The 18730-nt window shown below is 46.4% G+C and overlaps 6 non-coding genes and 3 pseudogenes across 6 annotated transcripts; all 9 read left to right on the plus strand.

The window, feature by feature from the left end:
* Positions 1-10565: 10565 nt before the first annotated feature.
* LOC135010238 (U1 spliceosomal RNA) lies at positions 10566-10728 on the plus strand. Its single transcript, XR_010209662.1, has one exon. It is a non-coding gene; the product is annotated as a U1 spliceosomal RNA (small nuclear RNA).
* Positions 10729-10880: 152 nt separating this feature from the next.
* On the plus strand, positions 10881-11022 carry LOC135010244 (U1 spliceosomal RNA; annotated as a pseudogene).
* A 692-nt stretch (positions 11023-11714) lies between these two features.
* On the plus strand, positions 11715-11878 carry LOC135010234 (U1 spliceosomal RNA). Its single transcript, XR_010209658.1, has one exon. It is a non-coding gene; the product is annotated as a U1 spliceosomal RNA (small nuclear RNA).
* A 152-nt stretch (positions 11879-12030) lies between these two features.
* Positions 12031-12166, plus strand: LOC135010240 (U1 spliceosomal RNA; annotated as a pseudogene).
* A 698-nt stretch (positions 12167-12864) lies between these two features.
* On the plus strand, positions 12865-13028 carry LOC135010231 (U1 spliceosomal RNA). Its single transcript, XR_010209655.1, has one exon. It is a non-coding gene; the product is annotated as a U1 spliceosomal RNA (small nuclear RNA).
* A 152-nt stretch (positions 13029-13180) lies between these two features.
* Positions 13181-13334, plus strand: LOC135010243 (U1 spliceosomal RNA; annotated as a pseudogene).
* Positions 13335-13989: 655 nt separating this feature from the next.
* LOC135010235 (U1 spliceosomal RNA) lies at positions 13990-14153 on the plus strand. Its single transcript, XR_010209659.1, has one exon. It is a non-coding gene; the product is annotated as a U1 spliceosomal RNA (small nuclear RNA).
* Positions 14154-14305: 152 nt separating this feature from the next.
* Positions 14306-14468, plus strand: LOC135010239 (U1 spliceosomal RNA). The gene has a single exon (XR_010209663.1). It is a non-coding gene; the product is annotated as a U1 spliceosomal RNA (small nuclear RNA).
* A 671-nt stretch (positions 14469-15139) lies between these two features.
* On the plus strand, positions 15140-15303 carry LOC135010236 (U1 spliceosomal RNA). The gene has a single exon (XR_010209660.1). It is a non-coding gene; the product is annotated as a U1 spliceosomal RNA (small nuclear RNA).
* The last annotated feature ends 3427 nt before the right edge of the window (positions 15304-18730 follow it).

Here is an 18730-nt window from a genome sequence, read left to right on the forward strand (position 1 = left end):
TGCTGGGGATGCTAACAAGCTTTATTTAAAAGTTTAAAAAACATTGCTTTTATGACTGCAATGGTTAAAAAGGGAGAGCTATAAATCAATTTATCAGTGAATGATCGCAGTTTGAGCTGTTACATTTTACTGAACCACCTATCCCTCCACACTCACTACCTGTCCTCAGGATACATTTACCATCCCGGCAGACGGTATACCGGCGGTCATTTGACCGATGTTGGAATCCTGACACCACTTGGGAGACTGGTGCCGGCACACAGACAGCCAACATCCCGAAGGCGAGTATTGGAGGGAGGGTTAGGACCGGGGGAGGGGGTGTTAGGGAAGGCACTAGGAGGGGGGGGGGGGTTAGTCCTAGCTGCCACCCCCTGAGGGTTAGCCCTATCCGCCACCCCCCCAGAGGGTTAGGATTAGGATTAGGTATCATGTGACTGCTGGAATCCCGAGCGCCGGATGCCATACCCAACCCCCTTTACTTTTTCAGGCATTTCTATCTCTCCTCTCTCTATGGTGTTCCGATTGCCCACTTTCCCTTGTGCTTTTCTCTCTCTCTCCTTTGTTTAGAGCATCAGTTTCTGTAGTCCACTTTATCCTTATTTTTTCCAGTGTTTCACTATCTCTCTGATGTAATGAGGATGTATGGTCTAGAGGGATCAGTAATGCATTGTACTGTATAGAGGCGTCAGGGATGTAGCGTAGGGTATAGAGGCGTCAGGGTTGTAGCGTAGGTTATAGAGGCATCAGGAATGTAGCGTAGGGAATAGAGGCATCAGGGATGTAGCGTAGGGTATAGAGGCGTCAGGGATGTAGCATAGGGAATAGAGGCATCAGGGATGTAGCGTAGGGAATAGAGGCGTCAGGGATTTAGCTTAGGGAATATAGGCATCAGGGATGTACTAGCAGGTATATAGAGGTCAGTGTACTGTATAGAGGGGTCAGTAATGCAGTGATGGTTATAGAAAGGTCAGTGATGTAGTGTAGGGTATAGAGGGGTCAGTTATGTAGTGTGGGGTAAAGAGGGGTCAGTAAAGATACTAAGCTGAAGTACTTAGAACACTTCTTGAATTAAGACACAACCTGCAAGAAAAAGTATGCAATATGGGTGAAAAGGCAAATGTCAGAGGTCTGATACAAGTGACCAGCTCCACACCTTGCACCACATAGCGTTATGTTAAACTGGGATATGTTCTTTTTTGGTGTGTGTGTGTGTGTGTGTGTGTGTGTGTGTGTGTGTGTGTGTGTATGTGTGTGTGTGGGGGGGGGGGGGGTGCCAAAGGAAATTTTTGCCATTGGCTCCTTTGGTCTAGAACCAGCCCTGATCACAAAATATTTTTGTCTGAGCAGACTGGACACTGATCAGCGTTGGCTCATTCTCAGCCCCCCGCCCAGCCTCTGCTGCCAACAGACTGCTATTAGCTAGTTAACCTTCTGCCTTCCCTATCTATGACACAGACTGCTGCTAATGCTACCAGAATGTTCCCAGTGGCTTCACACCAACAGTGAATCCCAGCCGATGATGTAGGGCAGCGTGTGGGGGAGGGGGTCAGTTGCTGTGGCTCCAACATGGTAACCGCCAATGGACTGCAATGCTTTATCGAAAGGGGGGGCGCCAGTCCCTTACTTTGCCAGGGGCGCTTGGACCCCTAGCTACACCTCTGTTGACCCTAACCGATACCCCTAAACTAACCATAATTCCTGCAGTAAAAATCCATGTTTCTATGTATATAGGGGGTCATTCCGAGTTGATCGCTTGCTGCCGTTGTTCGCTGCGTAGCAATCAGTTGAAAAAAAATGGCTAATCTGTGCATGCGCATGCTCCGTAATGTGCATGCGCATCGTACGGGTACAAAGTCCATTGTGGTTTTGCACTAGTTCTAGCGATTATTCCAATCACAGAACAGGCCACAAGGAGATTGACAGAAAGAGGGCGTTTCTGGGTGTCAACTGACCGTTTTCAGGGAGTGCTTGGAAAAATGCAGGCGTGGCAGAAGAAATGCAGACGTGGCTGGGCATTCGCTGGATGGGTGTGTGACATCAAAAGCCGTCCCTCGGTTGTTAGAATCAACGCACACGAAGTGTAACTACAGTGCTGGTCTTATTTTGAAACGATTTTGCAGGCGCTCTGCTGCTCAAGTGTTCGCACTTCTCCAAAGTGAATATACACTCTCCAGTGGGCAGCGACAATGCGTTTGCATGGCTGCTAAAAACTGCTAGCGAGCAATCAACTCAGAATGACCCCCATAGTGTATTGCAAGAAAATATCTGTAAATCCAATGGTACCGTAAGTGCGGTATATACTCGCACTTCTTTGCGGCGTGAGAACATCTCCCCTAAGTGAAGTCAGCCCTATGAATAGAGTTTGTGTGATCCCTGTGCAGCAGTCACAGAAAGGGTTCATCTCTGCAGTTTGTCACTCAAATTACATTGCTGCATTTTTTCTAGAAGTGGATCTGAGAGCTGTTACCCGCAGACCAGCTACAATAATTATCCTGGGTACTCACTAGACCAGTGGTTCTCAAACTGCACCCTGGGGTGCCTCAGGACACTTGCAGGGGTGCCTTGGATTGGTGGTCCAGGACCAATTCAAAATATTTATAGTTAGTGTTATAGGCAAAACCAGTGCTGTTGGCTGGCAATCATAACATATGTGCACAAGCAGAAGCAAATCCTGTCCCCTACCAAAGGGCCAGTGCTAGGGTGTTTGGCGCCTCCCTGCAAACTATTAATTTGGGCCCTCTCTCCAATACTTAATAAAGGGACAGTGCGCTCCTTAAAAAAAAAAGGTGTGGTATCACAAGGAAGGGGCATGGCCACACAATAGCACCCCAAATCAAAATACGCCACACAGTAGCACTATCTTATTGTCATTACACCGCATGTAATAATAATAATAATAATAATAATAATACCCACAGTCGCAGTGCCCTTTATACACATAACCACCATATCAGTGCAGCTTACACACATAATGCCAACAGTAGCAGTGCCCCTTCTACACATGCCCACGGTGGCAATCCTTTACATGGCAAATATCAACCTGGTTTTGCCATGTAAAGGATTGCCACTTTAAAAAACAAACAATAAAAAAAAAAAAAAACAGGAAAAAACACAAAATCTCTCACTTTCTGATTCTCACACCCTATTACATTCCTCCCTATATATTTAAATGTTTCTATTACTGTATGTTCCCTCTTCCCTTCTCCAAACTATACACATCAACATTTTTTTGTATTTCCAGGTAAGTTTTGTGATGTAGGCCATGCACAATTTTAGTTGCCCTAATGTATTTACAGCCTTCTGGAGATATGGCTTCTGGAACTGAACACAGGATTCTAAATGTGGCTGTACCAAGGACCTATACAGTGGCATTACAGGTTGAGTATCCCTTATCCAAAATGCTTGGGACCAGAGGAATTTTGGATATCGGATTTTTCTGTATTTTGGAATAATTGCATACCATAACGAGATATTATGGTGATGGGACCTAAATCTAAGCACAGAATGCATTTATGTTTCATATACACCTTATACACACAGCCTGAAGGTCATTTTAGCCAATATTTTTTATAACTTTGTGCATTAAACAAAGTGTGTGTACATTCACAGAATTCATTCATGTGTCATATACACCTTATACACACAGTCTGAAGTTCATTTAATACAATATTTTTAATAACTTTGAGTATTAAACAAAGTTTGTGTACACTGAGCCATCAAAAAACAAAGGTTTCACTATCTCAGTCTCACTCAAAAAAGTCCGTATTTCGGAATATTCCGTATTTCGGAATATTTGGATATGGGATACTCAACCTGTATTACTTTTTTCTGCTACTGGTTCTTTAACCTATGCAAACAAGCATCTGACTTGCCTTTCCTATTGCTTTGTTACATTGCTCACCTGAAATAGTAATACTTAGATAGCTTTCCTCTTGCCATTATAATGCCCTTAATATTATAGTTAGCCTTTGCATTTTTGAGACGTGTATGATTTTGCATTTTTTGGCATTAAATGTTGCCATGTTCTTGACCATTCCTCTAGTCCAGGGGCAGAACTGCCAGAGACAACGGAGTCAGTTGCCGCCGGGCTCCAGCCCTGAAGGGGCTCCAGCCCTAAAGGGGCTTCCTCCATTGCCCCCCGGCTGTTACGTGCCCTTCCTACTAAATAGACAAAGGCGCTACCAGCAGGGTCTCGCAGTTTGTACATTCCATGCCGTAACACCCTTCTTTCCACCTTTTTCAAGACCCAGCCCAGCAGCCTCGCCGCTGCCACCACCGCTAGCTGCAGCACTGCCAGCGGTGGGGTGCCCCTGCTTCTTCTCACACCACAGATAGCTGGGCAGCACTGCAACTGCCTGCCTGATTGCTCCGCCCCCTTCCGGCTCCCAAGCACCTCTGCTGCCCAGTGATCCAGGAGCCTGCTGCTAGGAAGAAGTGGCCGAGCTTCAGCAAGCGAGTCTGGACACTGGCGGAGGAAGCCATGATAACCAGATAATGGGGAGTGGAGAGCCAGTTCCAAGGTAATACTTTATACAGCTGGTTGAGATCCTGGTCGGTGGATATGGATTCCAAGAAAACCCTGGAGGTGCTTCCTTTCAAGGGAGACACTCTCTTTGGAGAAGACCTCAATAAGATTGTAGCTGATCTGGCTACTGCTAAAACAGCTTGCCTACCTCGTATGACTCCTACCACGCAGAAGGCTAAAAGTACTTTCCCTTGGCCCTTTCATCCCTCAGGTAAAGCGTACCCAAGGTCAGGCATACCCAAAGCAAGCTCATGCTTCCAGACCTGCCAAGCCCAGACTGAAGCAAGCCTGGGCTGCCCATCAGCCTGCTTCCAAAACGGACAAGCCTGCCGCATGACGGTGCAGGCCTCCCTCTGGGGGATCCCAGGGTGGGGGGCCCGACTTCTAGGTTTGGCATAGAAAGGTATAATTCTAAGCTAGAGAATTCTGTTTGGAGCTCACCTTGTACTTTGTGAAGAAATAATCAGCATTGTGGCTGAGCAGATACATGTAGTGTGTGGCTGCAAACTGCATGGATCTGCTGCGTTGTAATGCTGATACTTTTTTTTTGCAAAGTACCAATAGCTTCATATAATGTTCACAATTTTTATGCAGGATCAAATAGCTCAATAGGTAGGGTGTTTGATTAGAATTCAACAGGTTATAGGTTTGAATCCTGGGTATGGTAGTTTGAGATGTGTTATTTAATAAAGTATGTTGTTCTGACTGCTGGGATATCATACTAAATAAATGGAGTTGATCAATTTTTTTTTTATTTTTTTTTTAAACTAGGGACAATTTCCAGATACTTTTCTTTATAACTGAGATTGCCCCCTGGAACTTCACATCAGTTGACAACTATGCATGAGTGGGCAGTGCTTGCTCTGGATCTGCCCACCCATTTATGTGCCGTCATAAAAGAAAGCACAACTGACAGTTATCCTGGGCGTACACTACACAATTATCTGTCAGGCTATCTATCCAGTCTGGATGGATGGAATGAAAATCTGGTAATGTATAGTAGCAAATGTCAATTAACCATTTGCTCCCAAACACTAGAAAAGTGGTCAAAAATGGTCATTACACAAATTGGTTAAACCCAAAATTTAACCAATTTGTTTAGGGGACCATGTTTGTCCATTTTCTAGTGTTTGAGAGTAAATCGTTGATGGTCATTTGCTCACATAGATAACCGGATTTCTATTCCAACCAGCCAGTGTTGGAGATATGGTCTGCCAGATTACATAATGCATACCAGAGCCATAACTAGACTTTTTGGTGCCCTGTGACAGAGAATTATATGCCCCCCCCCCTCCCCTCCCCATTTTTGCAATATGGACAAAAGGCGCATGCCTTGTGGGGAAGGGGCATAACAAGATTGGTCTCAGAGAAAGCACATGAGATATGAAGATATATCTAGTATACTTGACACTCAATGGTTTGTGGTATTGCCGGGGTGCCCTCCTTAAATGCATATACAGTCACACATGGCGTGTTTGTGCAAATGGCATATCAGCAGTCAGCACTAACTGGTGACATGCCATTTGTACAAGTAAGCCATGTGTGACTAATATATAAACATACTTTATTAAATAACACCTCAAACTATCATACCCAGGATTCAAATCTATAACCTGTTGAATTCTAATCAAACACCCTACCCATTGAGCTACTTGATCCTGCATCTATTCTAACCTCCAAAAACAGATTCGGTTGCATTTTCCAGCGTGTTTTGTTTGCGCCTTTGCAAATGTCTTACATCGACAAACTTATTTAGTACTATTTTGCAAATAGGGTTACATTGTCGCAACATTGTGTTCCCTAATTGCTTGATTTTTTAAATGCAACAATTGATAAAGACACCTGATAATTGCTCTGTGGAGTGTTATTTTGTGTCTACTTCTTATCTACATTTAATTCCCTACCTCTAATCAAGGCATTTTTAAATGCTGGGGGCTGCCAGGACGTGAGGCCTACCTAGACTTTAGATCGGAATTTGAATGTACTTGTGAACTAACTTAATTTCCTACTTCTAAATTCATTCCTAAATTCACTACTTACATTAATCCTGTAGTTGGGCATTTTGAGCCTTCAATTGTGGGTATTGTTTTGTGTCCAGACCAGCAGCTGGTGGTGTGCATTTGCTGGAAAGGCATCGAAGACCTCCGATATGCTGCATCTCCTGATGTGTGTCTCCCTCAAGTGGCTGTCAGCAAATGCATGCTAGACACCCCATTCCAAGCTGATTGTGACATCACGGAACATGCATCATAGAACAGGCATGCTAGAATATGGGTCTTCAACCTGCGACCCTCCAGCTGCTGTGGAACTACATATACCAGCATGCCCTGCCTCAGTTTTAGCATACCTTAATAGCAAAACTGTGGCAGGGCATGCTGGGATGTGTAGTTTCACAGCAGCTGGAGGGCCACAGGATGAAGACCCATGTGCTAGAGCCAAGCCGCAGGTACATTGAATGCTAGCAAGCTGAATGTTTAAATCCTTTTTGTTCCGCAGCATTCCAATGCGGAAGATTCCATGGAACCAGAGATTATTCCATTGAGAAGGACATGCTGCCTGGATGACTGCACTGTGCAAATTAAATCACGGAGCCAGTTGGCTTGTGGGTGGCTCTGGTGACTGGGTGGTTGGGTGGGCGGTGTGTCAGAGGTGGAGCACATGCAAATGAATGTGTATCATCCTGCTAGTGAGAGTGAAAACTCATGCAGGAGTGTGCCTGCTTGTCAGTGGGTTATGCACCTTGCCAGGCGTCAAATCTACATGGAGCAGCTGGAGGGGACAAGAGCAGGTTTGCAAAATATAGATAGAAGAGCATATATGCTGGCGCATTCTCCATGATTGTGTCAGCTTATGTTTTGGTGCACTGCACTTTCCTCCACTAAGTTTTAGCCATTTTGGTTAAACGCAAGTGTAGTTGCTTCTCGCCCTTTTGGCTGTGATCTTGTATTGTGGTTGAAGAGTCTGCTGGAGGGATTGTTTTCTTCATTGACGAGAGACTGAAGATATTACAGGATGGAAGGCTTGGGAACACTATCTGTTTTTCAGTTGTGGAAGAGTTGAAAGACAGCTTTTCCTTGCCAATATCTCTCTTTTGCAAAGAGCTACGCATTGGAAAATTCAGGGCTATACTGTGTAGATGAAGCACTAACAGGAGGCTTTAAAATTTTCATTCTAGTTTCCTTCGTTTGGGAGAAAAATGCAAAGGTACAAGACAGCTTTTCCTTGCCAATATCTCTCTTTTGCAAAGAGCTGCACATTGGAAAATTCAGGGCTATGCCGTGTAGATGATGGCCTAACAGGAGGCTTTAAAATTTTCTTTCTAGTGTCCTTCGTTTGGGAGAAAAATGCAAAGGTACAAGACAGCTTTTCCTTGCCAATATCTCTCTTTTGCAAAGAGCTACGCATTGGAAAATTCAGGGCTATGCCGTGTAGATGATGGCCTAACAGGAGGCTTTAAAATTTTCTTTCTAGTGTCCTTCGTTTGGGAGAAAAATGCAAAGGTACAAGACAGCTTTTCCTTGCCAATATCTCTCTTTTGCAAAGAGCTACGCATTGGAAAATTCAGGGCTATACCGTGTAGATGAAGCACTAACAGGAGGCTTTAAAATTTTCATTCTAGTGTCCTTCGTTTGGGAGAAAAATGCAAAGGTAGCTTGTGCCATCGCCACTCTGCTCCTTGTGCCACCTTGGCGGTTTACATGAGCCACTGCGGTGACGTTGTCTGACTGGATCAGAACCGGTTGGTCGCAAAGTAAGGTCTCCGCTTGACGTAGGGCATTGTATATGGCCCCTAGTTTCAGGATGTTGATGTGAAGACAAGTCTCTTGACTTGACCAAAGACCTTGGAAATTTCTTCCCTGTGTGACTGCTCCCCAACCTTGGAGGCTTGCATCTGTGGTCACCAGGATCCAGTCCTGAATGCCGAATCTGCGTCACTCGAGAAGGTGAGCACTCTGCAGCCACCACAGGAGTGATACCCTGACCCTGGGGGACAGGGTGATCAACCAATGCATCTGTAAATGTGACCCAGACCACTTGTCCAGTAGGTCCCATTGGAAAGTCCTCGCATGGAACCTGCCGAATGGAATGGCTTTGTATGATGCCACCATCTTTCCCAGGACTCGAGTGCAGTGATGCACTGACACAAGTTTTGGTTTCAATAGGTTCCTGACAAGAGTCATGAGTTCCTGGGCCTTTTCTATCGGGAGATAAACCCTCTTCTGGTCTGTGTCCAGAATCATGCCCAAGAAAGACAGACGAGTCGTAGGAACCAACTGCGACTTTGGGATATTGAAAATCCAGCCGTGTTGCTGTAACACTTTCAGTGAAAGTGATACGCTGTTCAGCAACGGCTCTCTTGATCTCGCTTTTATGAGATCGCTCAAGTACGGGATAATTGTGACACATTGCTTGCGCAGGAGAACCATCATTTCCACCATTACCTTGGTGAAAATTCTCTGGGCCGTGGAGAGACCAAACAGCAACGTCTGAAATTGGCAATGACAGTCCTGTACCGCAAATCTGAGGTACGACTGATGAGATGGATAAATTTGGACATGAAGGTTTGCATCCTGTACACAAATGCGGACAACAGGTGTCAAGCCGTGTGTTGCCTTTGTCAAGCTGTAATAAGTAGGGGTAAGGACGTTAACCACCTCAGAACATCCTCCCTTATACGTCACCTGCAGCGCATTAATCATAAGTCAGTGACAAGTTCAAAAACTTTGGATGACAGCGGAAGCAGTCCACTGACCACTAAATCCCTTCCTCTTGTAACCAAGCTCCTGCAAACCACACCACCAACTCCCTCAGTGTCAATTTCCTCCTTAGATAGGAGAGCCAATAGTCCTGCAGGCCATGTCACTGGCAAGTCTGACGAGTCCTCTCCTGCCTGGGATTCCTCCGATGCATCCTTGAGTGTAACGCCTACTGCTGCTGGCGCTGCTGTTGTTGCTGCTGGGAGTCGATCATCATCCCAGAGGGGAAGTCGGAAGACCACTTGTACTACTTCCAGTAGGCAATTGACTGTCCAGCAGTCCTTTGCGAGGAAGATGAAATATCACAGCAGTCATCCTGCTGCAAAGCGGATAACTCAGGTCTTGTCAGCCTGGGTGGTGAGAAACGTGGTTCCGGTATCCATCGTTAATTCAGAGGCAACTAGAGACTTGATTGAGGTACTGTGTCCCCGGTACCAAATGCCATCTAGGTTCCATTTCTCTAGGCAGGCGATACCGAAAATGTACACGCTTCTCCCAGGGCAAGGCTCACCCATTGCACTCTGGGTGTGCTGCTCCTGCGATTTCCCCAAATGTGGGACACTTGACTGCATAATTTGTGTTTCCTCTGGTCGGCTCTCGTATAATTCAGATCTCTTTGTCTCAGGTCTCTCTCCAGCCTAGTTTGCTGTCTGTTTCCACTTCTCTTTTCTTGAGCCGCTCCCTTCTATGCCCTTGCGCACTATCCTGACTTCTCCCGTCTGCTTACTTTGTGCCTTCCAATGCACAATGCAAACTACAGGTAGTGCTGCAGGGCCCACACCCTTTTACTTGCCTTACAGAGCAGCTCTGGAGCTGTTACAGTGCCCAGCTGCTGCAAGAAATCAGCTGGAATGCTTCAGGTGCTGGGGCATAGCCAACATGAGCCCCACACCGAAGGAGGGTGGAGGTGTTTAATGCGAATTAGGGGTCATCCAAGGGCCGCAAAAGGCCGCCATGCCCTGCACATCCCTTTTTTCTTTTCATATGCAGACGAGGGTTGAAGCCAACTTTGACCCACTGCTTGGATGGCATCACCATATGCAAATCCATCTGCTGCAGGCCTTCCCCCAGGAATGCTAGCACTAGTTGTTGCATTTGGTTTGTTGTTTGGGGGTGCTTCAGTATTAGGCAGCCTTCTGCCCTCCCATGTTCATCTGAAAATATGTGTTCTCCCTGCAGTTGTTGTCCCCAGATGAGAGTTCCCTTGTGCTGCCTCAGTTGAATCGCCTTTACTTGACAGAGATGTGCCTGAGCAGCGGCCCTCCCCAGCCCTATCCCAAATCATACTTATTTTGCATAGGAGATATCATGGTCATGAAGATTGTTCTCCCAGGGTGAGGTTCATTCATTGCATTCTGGGTATGATGACCCCTGTGATTTCCCCAAATGTGGGAAACTCGACTGCATTATTTGTGGTAGTGGGGGACTGTGTTGTGCTTTCCTCTGGTCAGCTCTGGTAAAAGTCAGATTTCTTTGTCTCAGATCTTCCTCTAGCCTTGTTCTTCTTTCGAGAGTTCCCTTGTGCTGCCTCAGTTGGATCTCCTTCACTTGACAGGGGGGTGCCCGAGCAGCGACCCTCCCCAGCTCTAGCCCAACTCCTACTTACCTGCCAGGTGAGATACTATGATCATGTAGGTGCTTCTCCCAGGGCAAGCCTCACCCATTGCACTCTGGGTGTGCTGCCCCTTTGATTTCCCCAAATGTGGGAAACTTGACTGCATAATTTGTGTTTCCCCTGGTCGGCTCTCATATAATTCAGATCTCTTTGTCTCAGGTCTCTCTTCAGCCTAGTTTGCTGTCTGTTTCCACTTCTCTTTTCTTGAGCCGCTCCCTTCTATGCCCTTGCGCACTATCCTGACTTCTCCCATCTGCTTACTTTGTGCCTTCCAACGCACAATGCAAACTACAGGTAGTGCTGCAGGGCCCACACCCTTTTACTTGCCTTACAGAGCAGCTCTGGAGCTGTTACAGTGCCCAGCTGCTGCAAGAAATCAGCTTGAATGCTTCAGGGGCTGGGGCATAGCCAACATGAGCCCCACACCGAAGGAGGGTGGAGGTGTTTAATGCGAACTAGGGGTCATCCAAGCGCCGCAAAAGGCCGCCATGCCCTGCACGCCCCTTTTCTCTTTTCATATGCAGATGAGGGTTGAAGCCAACTTTGACCCACTGCTTGGATGACATCACCATATGCAAATCCATCTGCTGCAGGCCTTCCCCCAGGAATGCTTGTACTAGTAGTTGCATTTGGTTTGTTGTTTGGGGGTGCTTCAGTATTAGGCAGCCTTCTGCCCTCCCATGTTCATCTGAAAATATGTGTTCTCCCTGCAGTTGTTGTCCCCAGATGAGAGTTCCCTTGTGCTGCCTCAGTTGAATCTCCTTTACTTGACAGAGATGTGCCTGAGCAGCGGCCCTCCCCAGCCCTATCCCAAATCATACTTATTTTGCATAGGAGATACCATGGTCATGAAGATTGTTCTCCCAGGGTGAGGTTCATTCATTGCATTCTGGGTATGCTGACCCCTGTGATTTCCCCAAATGTGGGAAACTCTACTGCATTATTTGTGGTAGAGGGGGACTGTGTTTGTGCTTTCCTCTGGTCAGCTCTGGTAAAAGTCAGATTTCTTTGTCTCAGATCTTCCTCTAGCCTTGTTCCTCTTTCGAGAGTTCCCTTGTGCTGCCTCAGTTGGATCTCCTTCACTTGACAGGGGGGTGCCCGAGCAGCGACCCTCCCCAGCTCTAGCCCAACTCCTACTTACCTGCCAGGTGAGATACTATGATCATGAAGGTGCTTCTCCCAGGGCAAGGCTCACCCATTGCACTCTGGGTGTGCTGCTCCTGCAATTTCCCCAAATGTGGGACACTTGACTGCATAATTTGTGTTTCCCCTTGTCGGCTCTCGTATAATTCAGATCTCTTTGTCTCAGGTCTCTCTCCAGCCTAGTTTGCTGTCTGTTTCCACTTCTATTTTCTTGAGCCGCTCCCTTCTATGCCCTTGCGCACTATCCTGACTTCTCCCGTCTGCTTACTTTGTGCCTTCCAATGCACAATGCAAACTACAGGTAGTGCTGCAGGGCCCACACCCTTTTACTTGCCTTACAGAGCAGCTCTGGAGCTGTTACAGTGCCCAGCTGCTGCAAGAAATCAGCTTGAATGCTTCAGGGGCTGGGGCATAGCCAACATGAGCCCCACACCGAAGGAGGGTGGAGGTGTTTAATGCGAACTAGGGGTCATCCAAGCGCCGCAAAAGGCCGCCATGCCCTGCACGCCCCTTTTCTCTTTTCATATGCAGACGAGGGTTGAAGCCAACTTTGACCCACTGCTTGGATGGCATTACCATATGCAAATCAATCTGCTGCAGGCCTTCCCCCAGGAATGCTTGCACTAGTTGTTGCATTTGGTTTGTTGTTTGGGGGTGCTTCAGTATTAGGCAGCCTTCTGCCCTCCCATGTTCATCTGAAAATATGTGTTCTCCCTGCAGTTGTTGTCCCCAGATGAGAGTTCCCTTGTGCTGCCTCAGTTGAATCTCCTTTACTTGACAGAGATGTGCCTGAGCAGCGGCCCTCCCCAGCCCTATCCCAAATCATACTTATTTTGCATAGGAGATACCATGGTCATGAAGATTGTTCTCCCAGGGTGAGGTTCATTCATTGCATTCTGGGTATGCTGACCCCTGTGATTTCCCCAAATGTGGGAAACTCGACTGCATTATTTGTGGTAGTGGGGGACTGTGTTTGTGCTTTCCTCTGGTCAGCTCTGGTAAAAGTCAGATTTCTTTGTCTCAGATCTTCCTCTAGCCTTGTTCTTCTTTCGAGAGTTCCCTTGTGCTGCCTCAGTTGGATCTCCTTCACTTGACAGGGGGGTGCACGAGCAGCGACCCTCCCCAGCTCTAGCCCAACTCCTATTTACCTGCCAGGTGAGATACTATGATCAGGAAGGTGCTTCTCTCAGGGCAAGGCTCACCCATTGCACTCTGGGTGTGCTGCTCCTGCGATTTCCCCAAATGTGGGACACTTGACTGCATAATTTGTGTTTCCTCTGGTCGGCTCTCATATAATTTAGATCTCTTTGTCTCAGGTCTTTCTCCAGCCTAGTTTGCTGTCTGTTTCCACTTCTCTTTTCTTGAGCCGCTCCCTTCTATGCCCTTGCGCACTATCCTGACCTCTCCTGTCTGCTTACTTTGTGCCTTCCAACGCACAATGCATACTACAGGTAGTGCTGCAGGGCCCACACCCTTTTACATGCTTTACAGAGCAACTCTGGAGCTGTTACAGTGCCCAGCTGCTGCAAGAAATCATCTTGAATGCTTCAGGGGCTGGGGCATAGCCAACATGAGCCCCACACCGAAGGAGGGTTCATCCAAGCGCCACAAAAGGACGCCATGCCCTGCACATCCCTTTTTTCTTTTCATATGCAGACGAGGGTTGAAGCCAACTTTGACCCACTGCTTGGATGACATCACCATATGCAAATCCATCTGCTGCAGGCCTTCCCCCAGGAATGCTTGCACTAGTTGTTGCATTTGGTTTGTTGTTTGGGGGTGCTTCAGTATTAGGCAGCCTTCTGCCCTCCCATGTTCATCTGAAAATATGTGTTCTCCCTGCAGTTGTTGTCCCCAGATGAGAGTTCCCTTGTGCTGCCTCAGTTGAATCTCCTTTACTTGACAGAGATGTGCCTGAGCAGCGGCCCTCCCCAGCCCTATCCCAAATCATACTTATTTTGCATAGGAGATACCATGGTCATGAAGATTGTTCTCCCAGGGTGAGGTTCATTCATTGCATTCTGGGTATGCTGACCCCTGTGATTTCCCCAAATGTGGGAAACTCGACTGCATTATTTGTGGTAGTGGGGGACTGTGTTTGTGCTTTCTTCTGGTCAACTCTGGTAAAAGTCAGATTTCTTTGTCTCAGATCTTCCTCTAGCCTTGTTCTTCTTTCGAGAGTTCCCTTGTGCTGCCTCAGTTGGATCTCCTTCACTTGACAGGGGGGTGCCCGAGCAGCGACCCTCCCCAGCTCTAGCCCAACTCCTACTTACCTGCCAGGTGAGATACTATGATCAGGAAGGTGCTTCTCCCAGGGCAAAGCTCACCCATTGCACTCTGGGTGTGCTGCTCCTGCGATTTCCCCAAATGTGGGACACTTGACTGCATAATTTGTGTTTCCTCTGGTCGGCTCTCGTATAATTCAGATCTCTTTGTCTCAGGTCTCTCTCCAGCCTAGTTTGCTGTCTGTTTCCACTTCTCTTTTCTTGAGCCGCTCCCTTCTATGCCCTTGCGCACTATCCTGACTTCTCCCGTCTGCTTACTTTGTGCCTTCCAACGCACAATGCGAACTACAGGTAGTGCTGCAGGGCCCACACCCTTTTACTTGCCTTACAGAGCAGCTCTGGAGCTGTTACAGTGCCCAGCTGCTGCAAGAAATCAGCTTGAATGCTTCAGGTGCTGGGGCATAGCCAACATGAGCCCCACACCTAAGGAGGGTGGAGGTGTTTAATGCGAATTAGGGGTCATGCAAGCGCCGCAAAAGGCCGCCATGCCCTGCACATCCCTTTTTTCTTTTCATATGCAGACGAGGGTTGAAGCCAACTTTGACCCACTGCTTGGATGACATCACCATATGCAAATCCATCTGCTGCAGGCCTTCCCCCAGGAATGCTTGCACTAGTTATTGCATTTGGTTTGTTGTTTGGGGGTGCTTCAGTATTAGGCAGCCTTCTGCCCTCCCATGTTCATCTGAAAATATGTGTTCTCCCTGCAGTTGTTGTCCCCAGATGAGAGTTCCCTTGTGCTGCCTCAGTTGAATCTCCTTTACTTGACAGAGATGTGCCTGAGCAGCGGCCCTCCCCAGCCCTATCCCAAATCATACTTATTTTGCATAGGAGATACCATGGTCATGAAGATTGTTCTCCCAGGGTGAGGTTCATTCATTGCATTCTGGGTATGCTGACCCCTGTGATTTCCCCAAATGTGGGAAACTCAACTGCATTATTTGTGGTAGTGGGGAACTGTGTTTGTGCTTTCTTCTGGTCAACTCTGGTAAAAATCAGATTTCTTTGTCTCAGATCTTCCTCTAGCCTTGTTCCTCTTTCGAGAGTTCCCTTGTGCTGCCTCAGTTGGATCTCCTTCACTTGACAGGGGGGTACCCGAGCAGCGACCTGATAAAGCTAAATATTTATCGTATATAAAACACTTTAAGAGGTCTAAGAACACTATACGCTATCTACGTAAGAAGTACCGTAAGGGTACGCAAGTTGTGTAGCGATCGCTCAACCGTAGTCGAGACGCTCAAGCGTCACGTTCGCTTACGGCCCAGTGATCACAGGCAGGCACGCTATTGGCTGCCGACTAACGTAATGATTCGCTATAGCGTAGCGTACGCTCGGGACCACGAGGAGATCACCAGCGGTGCAGACGCTTACAACGTTTAAACCTTTATCTCTATACCTTTAACGATGAGATACACAGTATACCTTAGTGTAGAGACAGAGTGTAAGTGCAACCTGGTGTAACCTGATTAACTACAAAGCTGCTTGAGCGTCACCGGCGCTCAGAGAATACTTAACACTATAAAGAATACACAGATACCTGGGCTTAGGGTCCGAAACCTATTATATGTATTATGACTATTATACTTGCAAAAAGAATCACAGTACAAAGCATACACTACAATATAACATAAACCAACTAACCAGATAAACTACACAGGAAATACAATACAATACAATTAAAGGAAAATACGAGAGAAAGAGAAGAGAGAGAGAGATAGAGAGAGAGAGAGATGGCTCACAGTAAGACAATATGATTACGGAGAAAACTTACGCACAAGGGGAACGATCGCATGCGCCTCGATATCCAGCTCCCGATTATCAGCAATGAGAACCGTTGAAGAGAGAGAGAACTGGATACGGTCGGCCTGCCTATTTATGCCCCACACACAATACAATTCAATGGTCCCTACAATCTCATTGTTCATTGGACACAGGAATTCGGCTTCGCATTATAACAAAAGGTCATAGGTTGATTCATACAGGTGGGCTGTGACTATTTCCAACTGCTCAGGAGGGAGGGAAACTGGGTATCCCGCCGCATGGGTAAGAAAGTGCAAATAAAGTAAATGTTCATAAACTTCTTATGTCCATAACTATTCGCACGAGCGATTGATCTGCTTCAAACCAACACCGGAATATTTCTAATTAAATATTCTTCCGATGGATACTAAACACCACTGTATTACTCCTGTCTGACCCTTCGTATCAAACAAAGAGGGATTCCTCTGTTCATAAACATTCTATATTAACCAAACTTTCAGAATCTATCAAAGGGACCATGATCTACAAAATACATTATTAGTGAAAATATGTTACGATTGAGTCGCACGCTACAACCACATAAACTCTACCGTAAATACGCATACCATGCGCCTGCGGGTGCCCGCGACTGTGAGTATGCGCACGTACGGGAGAGCGTACGCATGCGCAGCACGGACCTGGGTGAGGTGCAAATATGGTAGTGTGCATAGAGATATTTTTCTGACTTTGACAGTCCACCCTTTGGCAGTCAATAATAACTGCCACTTCCTGAAAACATTTCAAAAGGAGAAAAATATATGTTAGGGGTTAATTCATTTCCATGGTTGGGTAAGGGAGGAGAGAGGAGTAGGTGTGAAGAGGGTATGACCTAGTGAGATAGCAGAAGCATGTGTGTATGAATCCGTGTTTGGGGGGTCATGTATCATCGTGCCGTACGTGTTGTAAATCAAGCTTCGAGGTATTGCGAAGTATACATTTGAATTCCTTCTTATCCCGTGGTACGGGTCTGTGGATGGGCTGTCAAACTTTACCGAGCTCTTTTCGGATTTTGAACAAAATGGGGAGCACATTTTAGTTGATGATACATGAATGGGGGAATATGTGATTGCTGATATCTGTGCCTGTATTCCCTATACTATGTGTGTCATTACCTGAGGGTTGTAGAAATGAAGAAAAGACATAATTACGGTAAATGCGGTGGTATTCTATGTCAGGTTAATGTATATCTGTCGGTTGAAGTTTTGTTCGGTATCAGTTGAAAGTCGTCTTCTTTGCGCTGTGTTGCCCATTAGGGGTGAGCAAAAAGCTTTGTCAATGCCATTAGATTTACAAAAAATGTTGGGCTAGCGTAAGTTTAAGAATTCTAGGGAAACTGGGGATCCCTGGCAAAGTTCATCAAATGTCCATATCTCAAGTGGTCAAAACTTCTTCTTTGGTCTATCCGTTGTCTGTATAGCGTCTCGTCAACTTCCTCGTCCAAGTGGGTCTTTTTATCTTGGAGAAAAACCAGAAAAACAGGTGAAAGAAACGGACCGTAGAAATCGCATTTTCATCACATCATTGTTTCTATCATTGGGTCATAAATCAAATCCAGGTTAATTACAGTTTCCTCACTCCTCAAACTCATTACCTTAGTACGACGATTGCACCTCATTAAAGCCTGACCGCATCTAAATATCAAGCCAATGGTTATGATAACACCTAAGATACATAGGAGAAACTTCCCAACATCCATTATGACTCCTTGAGCCCAGTCTCCCAAACCGGAGAACCAATTTCGCGGGTTCAACCATGACACCCAACCAGTCAGCTCATTACCTACAGCAGCAAGAGTGAGATTGTGTTTTCGGCGAAATTCCCACTTCAATTGGAGAATATCGTCCATCTTTTGGTCTATGACCTCGACCGGATCCTCGGTGCTATTCGTGATATACGTGCAACACTTCACGCCGTACTGTGTTGCCAATGTAACACAATATCCGCCTGTCACTGCTGTGAGGTAATTAAGAACCATTCTATGCTGCACCAGTTCTGTTTTATAAGCTTGAAGTTCCCTTCCCGTATATCTAAATGTGTCATCATACATTTCAGTGATATTGTCTAACAAATTTGCGAGCGCCAATATGTATTTATAATTTAGCACTCCTCTAGCGGTGCGGGTGAAATCTAACGCGATTAAGAATTGAATCCCGGTGGATTCACTTATCAGATCAGAGGCCGGATGCTCTGTCTTCTCTATCAGGTGTCTTTTAACAACGTGCTCGTAGTGGGTGTGAGTATAAGGAGCTTGGGCACCACGATGTATGTCCTTCATTTTGTCATGTGTTACAGTCATTACTTCAGGCAATACTTTTCCAATATAACACAATCCTTCAGAGTTTGGGGCAAGCCACTTGTACGCCTTTCTCCCGCATATGAAATATGCATCATCGGGGAGAACATATGGGACGGAGAAGGACATAACCATATTACACACCTTCCAGGTGAAATCTCCTAACCCTAATTCTTCCATCTGCTTAATACACGTATCAGGTTGTACGATATGTGCACAGTATCCTGGTGATACTTCTCCAACTCTCGTAATCCTATTTCCTAAGGTGTACCTATACCGGAAAGATTTTCCTCTACTGGCTATGTGGCGTAC

The sequence above is a fragment of the Pseudophryne corroboree genome, unplaced genomic scaffold (genome assembly GCF_028390025.1).
Source record: "Pseudophryne corroboree isolate aPseCor3 unplaced genomic scaffold, aPseCor3.hap2 scaffold_231, whole genome shotgun sequence".
Taxonomy (NCBI): Eukaryota; Metazoa; Chordata; class Amphibia; order Anura; family Myobatrachidae; genus Pseudophryne; species Pseudophryne corroboree.